This window comes from Muscardinus avellanarius (assembly GCF_963383645.1).
Source record: "Muscardinus avellanarius genome assembly, chromosome: 21".
Lineage (NCBI taxonomy): Eukaryota > Metazoa > Chordata > Mammalia > Rodentia > Gliridae > Muscardinus > Muscardinus avellanarius.
Genome location: NC_137807.1, coordinates 14,763,022 through 14,774,075, shown reverse-complemented (window position 1 = coordinate 14,774,075; position 11,054 = coordinate 14,763,022).

Genomic DNA, 11,054 nt, shown 5'->3' with positions numbered 1-11,054 from the left:
CCAAGACAAGGGAGGGTGGCTGCACATTGGGAATAAACAGCTTTGTTTGCCATCATTTAAGTGGTTGTGGTTCATTTCCCGAGGCCTTAATGCTCACAGGCCTCCTGACTCCGGAGAGTGAAGATAGCAGGAAACCAAGATGGAACAAGGCAAAGTCTTAGAGACTGAGGAAGAAGCAGTTTAAAAACTAGCAGTATCTGCCGGGCGTGGTGGGGCATGCTTGTAATCCCTGCGCTTGGGAGGCGGAGACAGGAGGATCGCGCAGGTTCAAAGCCAGCCGCGCTGGCTTAAGAGACCCTGTTTCCAAATTAAAAAGTACAAAATAGGTGTCTGGGATAGTGTAGCCCGGAGATAGAAGGGCTTCCAGGAACCCCAGTACCACAAAAATAAAAAAATAGCAATATCCCCAACTTTTGAAATGCACACACAAATAGAACATAAATAGAATTAAAAGCATCTTCTGGCTGGCTGTGGTGGTGCATGCCTGTCATCCCACTACTTGGGAGGCTGAAACAGGATGATCACAGGTTCCAGGCCAGCCTCAGCAACTTAGCAAGACCCTCAACAACTTAGCAAGACCCCATTTCAAAATAAAAGATAAAATAGGGTTGGGGTCATAACTCAGAGGTAGAATTCCCCTTTTAAATCCCCAGTACATAAAACAAAAACACTTATCTCTATTATCCAAGGATAATCATGTGATTGGGTTTATGCTAGTCAACCCATAAAAAACTTCCTTCTAGTGGTGCACACTTATAAATACCAGCATCTGGGAGGCTGAGACAGGAGGATCGTGGTTCGCGGCCAGCCTCAGCTACTTATTGAGGCCCTTTGCAACTCAGTGAGACCCTGTTTCAAAATAAAAAAATAAAAAATAGGGCTGGGGGTGTAGCTTGGAGGTAGAATGCTCCTAGGTTCCATCCCCAATACCAAAAAAAAAAAAAAAAGCTTCCTTCTTATCCCCTGATGGGCTACTCACTTACCAAAGCATTGTAAATACACCTCACAAGTGATCCTCAACTCCCCATGGGCAATTTGGCATTAGTGATCTATCTATATATTTCTGAGCTCCTTTTTCCTTTGAGAAGAGAAAGACTATCTTCTTTGGAAGGAGTAAACAGTCTAATCCAGCCCACATCTTTGTATCCTTATAATACCCAGTACAGTCCACATTGTAGATGGTAAGGATACATACTCTTTTTTTTTTTTTCTTTTCAGTACTGGAGATGGAACCCAGGGGTATTATACCTCCCAGCAACACCCCCAGCCCTATTTTTATTCTTTATTTGGAAACAGGGTCTCACTGAGTTGCAAAGGGCCTACTAAGTAGCTGAGGCTGTCTGCGAACTGCGATCCGCCTGTCTCAGCTTCCCAAATGCTGGGATTACAAGTGATAGGTCGGTCCCCACTCCCTCATGGGACAGGAGGCAGAACCCTGGAAGCCAGAAACAAAGATGTCACAGACTCCAGACATCGCAGGGCAGACTCCAGATGCTGAGAGACTCCAGATGTCGTGAGAAGACGGGCATTCCCATGCCACTAGCCCCACCCCAAGGCCTGGTTAAATAAATACCCTCACTTCCTCTCTGCAGCGGGACTTTGCTGACTGTGACTCTACTGACCATGACTCTGATGCCCAATCATCAGTCCCTTCCCCCACGTTTGCCAGACCTTGCCCAAAGGTGCCAGTTTAGTTAAAAAGGCTGGTCTCACACAAACACTTGGCTGGTTTTTGCCTCTTTTGTGACCCCCGACTCAATTTCAACATACATCTGGTACATGAAACCCAGGAGGAATTTTTTGTTTGTTTGTTTTACCCCTCCCTGAGTGTTGTGCCCAGTTCCTTTGTCCCGGAGAGACCACCAAGGAGCCGATCCATATGTAAAAAACAAAGAGCCTTTATTCAAGCTTAAGCTTGGGTGCCTAACATAAACTGACACAGAGGTTCAGTATGGGAACCATGAACATATTTTGGTTATTATTTTTATACCCTTTTAGACAAAGAGGCTCTATTGATTGGATAGTTCTCATGACCTTTACCGTGACTGGCTTAGAAGATCTATAGCATAGCCGGGCGTGGTGGCACATGCTTGTGATCCCCGTGCTTGGGAGGTGGAGACAGGAGGATCGCGCTGGTTTGAAGCCAGCCTTGCTGGCTTAAGAGACCCTGTTTCCAAATAAAAAAAATATATATAAAATAGGTCTGGGAGTGTAGCCCAGAGGTAGAAGGGTTTCCAGGAACCCCAGTACCACCACAAAGAAGAAGAAGAAGAAGAAGAAGAAGAAGAAGAAGAAGAAGAAGAAGAAGAAGAGGAGGAGGAGGAGGAGGAGGAGGAGGAGGAGGAGGAGGAGGAGGAGGAGGAGGAGGAGATCTATAGCATTAGCTGTTGGGGGGGGATTGGTTACTATGTTTCTGGGCAACTATCTCAAGGTTGGGGTCTATATTTAACATACTTTTCTTCACTTTCCAGAATATTACCACAACTGCTAGCCCACAGAATGTCATCTTGTCCTGGTCAGGGAGGGACCACTAGACCACCAGGGACATCTTGTTTTTAGTCCTTGGGCAAGGGGATCGAAAATAACCCTTAGGTCAGGCCTTTCAGTCATTTTCTTCAGCAATTTTTACTTAACTATTTAACTGCCATTTCACTGAGCCCCTGTGACTCCCCTTGGGAGCCCTCCTCTTTACTCCCAGGAACCTGGACTCTTCGACTCTTAACTGGACCGACCACTTTGGCTTTCAAACAGGGTAAGTTCCTTTTTTTCCCTCTGGTCAGCGGGTCCTCCGGCTTCTTGCCACCAGCTTCTCTGTTTATCCAAACACGCGGCTGCATCAGAGTTGCCTCTGTATGATCAGGTCATCGTCTGGCCTTGAGAAGGGAGTAGAGAAATCCCGTCTATCCTCTTGGTTCCTCCAGCCTGAGGAAGGAGTGGAGACATCCCTCCTGTCCTTGGCCCCCATTCCGGGATATTGATCAGGAAATCCTGGACACCTGTTTCCTGTTCTTCATTCTTCCCTCAGACCAGACATGGGAAGCCAAAATTCCAAAATAATGGGTCACGGTGGCCCGAAAACGGAACTTTGGATTTTAATAACCTGACCGATCTCAGCAACTTTGGTAAGCAGTATGGTAAACGGTTGGAAGCCCTTTATATCCAGGCCTTCTTTTTTCTTCTCTTCCATACCTCCAACCATTCTCTCCCATCAGCAGCCATTTTTCCATCAACCACCATTTTCTAATTCTGCTGAGTCATAGTCACCACCATCTTGTGACTTTTCACAGTCGTGACTCTGTGACATTAGGCAGTCGCCATCTTGGACACCCCACTGTGACGGCCGGCCGTGGTGACGTCACAAGGTCGCCATCTTGGTCACGCCATTGTGGCGGTGCACAGTCACCAGCTTGTGACCTTACTGGGATGCAGGCACTGCTTTCTGAGAACCCCAGTCCCCAAGATCTCTCCTCATCGACGTACCCTAGGACAACCTCTCACTCTAACCTGCTCCTTACCAACCCCCTGCCATCCTCCCTTAAAGGACCAACCCTTACCTTGCCTTCCCCTGTAAGTTACTGTACCTGCTCCAAAGACCCCCCCCTTCTCTCTTGGCCCTGCTCCACGAGGTGGCTGATGCAGAAGATGTAGTCTGCATCCATGTCTCTTTCTCCCTCCCAGACCTTGCACAAATTGAAAAAAAACTGGGTTCTTTTTCCAATTCATCTGATTTTATTAAAGAATTCCAATACATTGTGCAAGCATATGATCTCACATGGTGGGATCTTCGTGTTATTTTAACCTCTGTCTTAACCCCAGATGAACAGAATCATGCTGCCCGAGAACAGGCCAACCAGGTGCATTTAACCCACTCCGCGCTCCCTACAGGAGCGGCTGCAGTGCCTTCTGAGGATGCCCACTGGGGTTCTCAGCCAGCCCCTAATGGTGGGGGTGAGGGAATAAAAATGAGAGACCATATGATACTATGCCTTCTTGATGGCATATGGGCTGCTTCCCATAAAGCAGTTAATTACGATAAACTTAAGGAAATCACCCACGGTCCAGATGAAAACCTAGACGTTTTTCTTTTTTTTTTTTTTTGGTGGTACTGGGGTTCCTAGAAACCCTTCTACCTCCAGGCTATACTCCCAGACCTATTTTATACTTTTTTATTTTTGGAAACAGGGTCTCTTACGCCAGCAGGGCTGGCTTCGAACCTGCGTGATCCTCCTGTCTCCGCCTCCCAAGCGCGGGGATTACAAGCGTGCGCCACCACGCCCGGCTAGCCATTTTCTTAATCAGCTTTAGGAGGCTTTTACCCTCTATACCGCCTTAAATCCATCTACTAAGGCAAGATCTGTGGTGTTAACAACCCATTTCACTGGGCAATCAGCCCCTGATATTTGGAAAAAATTAAAAAAGACTGAGGACGGCCTTCAGACCCCTATCCAAGATTTGGTGAACATGGCATTTAAAGTCTTTAATTTCTGAGAGGAACAGGCTGAGATGGAGCGTACTCTCTGACTTTGCCAAAAGGCAGATTTGCAGGCCCAAGCCCTGGTGGAGGCTCAGCCCTCTGGATGATAAGTGCCACCTAGGGGTGGAGGACAGCAACGACAACTACCTCTGGGCCTGTTTTAAATGTGGTAACCAAGGTTATTGGCACAAATACTGCCCTCAGCCACATCCACCAACCAGACCGTGCCTGGCATGTGGTCAGGAGGGACACTAGAAAAGTGACTGCCGTTGGAAACTTGTTGAGTCCCATGTGCCTCAACACAGGGGGACCACCCTTCCAGACCAGGCCCAACCCCTGACCCTGCTCAGCCTGGCTGAAGACTAACGGCTCCCAGACTCAACCATCCCTATGACTCTAGCCAAGCTCAGGGTAACTCTCAAGGAAGCTGGTAAGACAATTTCCTTTTTAATTGACACAGAGACAAGGGATAGCCACGGGAGTGCTTACTCAACACTCGGGACCAACCCAGGCACCAGTGGTCTACTTATCCAAACAGCTTGACCCCACTACTCATGGGTAGCCACCCTGCCTTAGGGCTCTGGTGGCAGCCGCCACACACAAAAGAGGCTCTTAAAATTTGTCTACAGCAAGCCAGGCGTGGTGGCGCATGCTTGTAATCCCTGCGCTTGGGAGACAGAAACAGGAGGATTGCACAGGTTTGAAGCCAGCGGTGCTGGCTTAAGAGATCCTGTTTCTAAATTTTAAAAAGTATCAAATAGGTCTGAGAGTGTAGCCTGGAGGTAGAAGGGTTTCCAGGAACCCCAGTACCACACACACAAAAAAATTGTCTACAGCTGCCCTTGCAGGTCTTTTCCCTACATAGGCTCCAGGATTAACTCTTTTCTCGGGCACTCCCTCTTCTGTCCCCTTCTCGCATTCAGGAATTCTATTTATTGTTCATGGAAAGTCTGGACATTAGACTGTCTCACTCCCAGCCCTTAACCCAGCCACTCTTCTACCACTAGACTAGGGTTCAGGCCCTGATTCTTATTCACCTAATGATTTTCAGATTTTCACTCTTGTGTAGATATGATTGAGGCCCCAGGAGGACCTTCAAGACACTCCCTTAATCCAGATGTTACTTATTTTGTTGATGGCAGCTCTGTTCCTGATGCCAGAGGTAAGAGAAGAGCAGCCTCCACAGTGGTCACCTTAACTCAAGTCATTGAGGCTGCCAGGGTACCGGATGGCACCACCTCACAAAAAGCTGAACTGATTGCCCTAACCCAAGCTCTACACCTAGCAAAAAACAACGGGCAAACACATATACTGAATCTAAATATTCTTTTTTTTTTTTTTTTTTGGTGGTACTGGGGTTCCTGGAAACCCTTCTACCTCTGGGCTACACTCCCAGACCTAATATATATATATATACACACACACATATTTTTTTTTGGGGGGGACAGAGTCTCTTAAGCCAGTGCAGCTAGCTTCGAACCTGCGTGATCCTCCTGTCTCTGCCTCCCAAGCGAGGGGATTACAAACGTGTGCCACCACACCCAGCTCTAAATATTCATTTTTAATAGCACATTGCCATGCCTCAATTTGGAGAGAGTGGCGATTTCTCTCCACTAAGGGTTCACCCATTGTTAATGCCACCTTAATTAAAAAGCTCCTTAGCTAGGCATGGTGGTGCATGCTTGTAATCCCAGCATTCGGGAGGCTGAGACCAGAGGATCACGGTTCACGGACAGCCTCAGCTATTTAGTGAGGCCCTCTGCAACTCAGTGAGACCCGGTTTCAAAATAAAGACTAAAAAACAGGGCAGGGGATGTAGCTTGGAGGTCAAATGCCCCTGGGTTCTATCCTCAGACCCACAAAATAAATAAGTAAGTAATAAAAAGCTCCTAAAGCCAGGCATGGTGGCACACGCTTCTAATCCCAGCATTTGGGAGGCTGAGACTGAAGGATCGCAGTTTGCGGACAGCCTCAGCTACCTAGTGAGGCCCTCCGCGATTTAGTGAGACCCTGTTTCAAAAGAATTTAAAAAAATAGGGCAGGGAATATAGCTTGGAAGTCAAATGCCCCTGGGTTCCATCCCCAGACCCGCAAAAACAAAACAACAACAAAAATAACTCCCTCTCTCTTTGCCATCTCAGCTGCCATCATCCACTGCTGGGGCCACCAAACAGACTCCTCCTTAGTGGCCAAAGGAAACAATAAAGCTGATTATATGGTGAGACAGCTATCACAATACCCTCAACCAAGCCCACCAGCCCCTGTATCGTTTTAACTCTTCCCACAGTGACGCCTAAATACAGCCTGGCTGAACAAAAACACCTGACCAAACTGCGTATCCAGCACAGGGGATGGGTGGCTCATGATACAGGATAAAATCGCCCTGCCTGAGGCTCAGGCCCAAGAGGTCGTTAAGCTAATACATGATTCCCTACATGTGGGGCCTACGGTGCTTAAACATTTCCTAAACCCCCTGTTTTATTCTCCCCTCCTGCAATAGCTGATTAGTAAAGCCAGTGCCTCCTGTTCTACTTGTGCTGCCCAAGGAGAGCTTTGCCCCTCTTTTCCTACCCACCAAGTGAGAGGACATTTGCCAGGACAGGACTGGCAAATTGATTTCACCCATATGCCCTCTCACAAAAAACTAAAATATCTTCTTACCATAGTCGACACCCTAACAGGTTGGGTAGAGGCTTTCCCCTTAAAGGACAAGACAGCCAGCATGGTGGCCAATGTTCTATGCTCAGATATTGTCCCTTACTTTGGACTTCCCAATTCCTTACAGTCTGATAATGAACCAGCTTTTATTTCTAAGGTGGCACAAGCCCTTGGCATTTCTTGGAAGCTCCATATCCCATATCAGCTGCAGTCTTCAGGAAAGGTAGAAAAATGAATTGGGATTCTTAAGAACCATCTAACAAAACTTTCCCTGAAGCTGCGGGTGTCAGGGCCTGAACCTCTGCCATGGGCTCTGGCCCTCATACAGGCCACCCTCGACGCCCCACCTTCATGAGCCCTTTGAATTGCTATACGTTCGCCCTTTTTCCTTAGTCACTCTCTCCCTTTGGATCCCCTCCCTTGGCTTCCTATCTCCCTCACTTGTCTTTTCTCAGGCACCTCCTTAGGGAACATGCTGACCGATATCTTCCCCAGCCTGGGACCAAAGAAGCAGCTCCATACGCAGCAGCCAAGGCCCTTAAGCCAGGAGACCAAGTCCTCCTCAAGTCGCTTCAATCGAAACATCTCCAACCGCAGTGGTCTGGGCCTTTTACAGTGATCCTCACCAGCATAATTCTCTTTAATGCTTTCATTTCAGCAGGCCCACCTGTTTATGTCTGGAAATTCACTGTGCAAGCGACCTATTTGCTTTCCCTCCATAAAACGTTGGACTGACCACAAGGTGGGATCAGCGCAGTGCTCTCCCTCTCTGGATGCCAGAAAACCATAAGTATTAAACTCTCTAAAATCTGTTACTGATACCTCTGACCCAATAGCATGTTTTCCATTTGACCAGACTGACCCATACTTACTCACTGCTGTAAAAGGTGGTGTGCGTCTCTTTCTCACGGAAAATGCTGCTATTACATTAATGAATCTGGTCTCATGAAGAAAACTGCTGAAAAGGGTGGTGTATGTCTCTTTCTCAGGGAAAAATGCTGCTATTATATCAATGAATCTTGTCTAATGGAGGAAAATGTCTAAACTCTGATCAGGTTAAGCAAGAATCTAAAAACATGATATTGACAGTCTACCTCATATCTGGAAGGGTTCCAAGGACCAGTACCTGCTAGGCTCCTCCCCCTCCTGGGACCTGTTCTCATGATTTGCCTTTTCTTCTAATAGCCCCTCTGGGACCCATTCTCACAATTTACCTTTTATTTTTAACAGCCTCTTGTCTGCTAAAGTTCATTCAAATGTGCATTACCACTGGGCGTGGTGGCGTACACTTGTAATCCCAGCATTTGGGAGGCTGAGACCGGAGGATTGCGGTTCGCAGACAGCCTCAGCTACTTAGTGAGGCTCTTTGAACTCAGTGAGACCCTGTTTCAAAATAAAGAATAAAAAGTAGGGCAGGGGTGTAGCTCAGAGGTTGAATGCCCCAGACCCGTTTAAAAAAAAAAAAAAAACAAATGTGCATTACCGAGCTGTCCAGGGTAACCTTCAATCAACTCCTGCTTCAGCCATACCCCCACCTGCCCACTTCCTAATGACCCGACCTCTCCTGGCCAAGGGGCCCCTATAATGACGTCCCCTCTGACAGCAGGAAGTAGTTATTGACTCAGTCGTCACCCAATATCACCAAAAGGCCGAGATGATAGGTTGGGTCTTCCCCCTTCAGGGGACAGGAGGTGAATCCCGGAAGCCAGAAGCAGAGATGTCGCGAGACTCCAGAGGTCGTAAGACTCCAGACATCTCAAGACTCCAGACATCGCCGGACAGACGCCAGATGCTGCGAGACTCCAGATGTCACAAAAGGACCAAAATTCCCATGCTACTAGCCCCACCCCAAGACCCAGTTACATAAATACCCTCACTTCTTCTCTATGGCGTGACTTTTCTGTGACTCTGCTGACCGTGACTCTGCTGCCCGATCAATGGTTCCTTCCCCTAAGGTCAGCAGACCTCACCCAAAGGTGCCAGTTTAATTAAAGAGGCTTGATCTCACACAAAAACTTAGCTGGTTTCTGCTTCCTTTGCGACTCCTGACTCAATTTCAATGTTACAAAAAGCATGCGCCTAGGATATTCTTTTTTTTTTTTTTTTTTTGGCAGTACTGGGGTTCCTGGAAGCCCTTCTACCTCTGGCTTACACTCCCAGACCTATTTTATATTTTTATTTGGAAACAGGGTCTCCTAAGCCAGCACGCGCAGCTGACTTCAAACCTGCACGATCCTCCTGTCTCTGCCTCCCAAGTGCAGGGATTACAAGCGTGCGCCACCACGCATGGACTCTGGAAGAAAGCAGCCTGCACCTGAAGGCAATTCGGCCTGGGCTACTCTCAAGTATTGTCCTAAAGGCAGCTGCTGGACCCAGAGTTCCAGCCCTTTTGAGGGTGTTTAGCCACTCTCCCCCCATTCCCTGCTGCTTCAAATAAACCTTTTACTCCCCTTCCTGAGGTCTGCGGGTGTCATTCTTCACTCACCATAGACAAGAACTTGCCGGGTTTCCTCTCAAGAAACCCCCGTTTCAGTACTACCCAGGGGCCTTCTACCTCCGGGATATACCATCAGCCCTATTTTATTTATTTATTTATTTATTTATTTATTTATTTATTTTGCAGTACTAGGGATGGAACCCAGGGGCATTCTACCTCCAAGCTACACCCCTACGTGAGAGTACTGAGATGCAGGCTCCTGCTTAAAGGGTTAAGGAAGTAAATCTGGCTTCTGAGAAGCAGCTTGTAATGCCAGGCTGGGAGGCAAGCAGACTTCCTCTAATCAGTGAGCTAAGAGTTTTACCAAGTTCCCTTGAAGGTCAGGAAGCGGCCTCAGGCCTCTTTGCATGTCCTTCCCAATCTAGACATCTCAGAAAACTTATTGGTGTGATATACAGATTGAGATGTTACCAGCGGTCACAGGTGTTCCTTGCTTCTATTTGTAAAACAAAGAGTTGCTTTAAGTTTGAGATTAGTCCTTTGGCTTTACTTACACACATCCATTGTTGCTTTAAGATAACCTTGTAATGTCTGAAATAGCTAATTCTCTATAAAAGTCTGAATGCTCTCTCAATAAAACATACAGTTAAGCCGTGCGTGGTGGCGCACCCTTGTAATCCCCGCGCTTGGGAGGTGGAGACAGGAGAATTGTGCTGGTTCGAAGCCTGCCGCGCTGGCTTAAGAGACCCTGTTTTGAAATGAAAATATAAAGCCGGGCGTGGTGGCGCACGCTTGTAATCCCCGCACTTGGAAGGCGGAGACAGGAGGATCGCGCAGGTTCGAAGCCAGCCGTGCTGGCGTAAGAGACCCTGTTTCAGAAATATAAAAAAATAGGTCTGGGAGTGTAGCCCGGAGGAAGAAGGGCTTCCAGGAACCCCAGTACCACCAAAAAAAAAAAAAAAGAAATAAAAATATAAAAATAGGTCTGGGAGTGTAGCCCAGAGGTAGAAGGGCTTCCAGGAACCCCAGTACTACCAAAACAAAAAACAAAACAAAACAAAAAAACCCATACAGTTATACATGAAAATCTGTATCCCCTGTGTCCTGATTAAAAGGCTTTACCCTCAGGTCTCCAGTGCACTAGACACTGACACCCCTAGCCCTATTTTTTATTCTTTATTTTTTGAAACAGGGTCTCACTGAGTTGCAAAGGGCTTCATTAAGTAGCTGAGGCTGTCTGTGAACCGCAATCCTCCTGTCTCAGCCTCCCAAATGCTAGGATTACAAGCGTGTGCCACCATGCCCGGCCCCTATTTTAATTTTTATTTGGTCTCACAATTTTTATTTGGTCTCACTATTTTGCTGAAGGCCTGTCTAGGTTGCTGCAGCTGTCTTCGAACCTGAGATCCTCCTGTCTCAGCCTCCCAAGTACTGGGATTACAGGCTTGCACCACCACTCCCGATTTAAGAGTTTATTTTAATGAA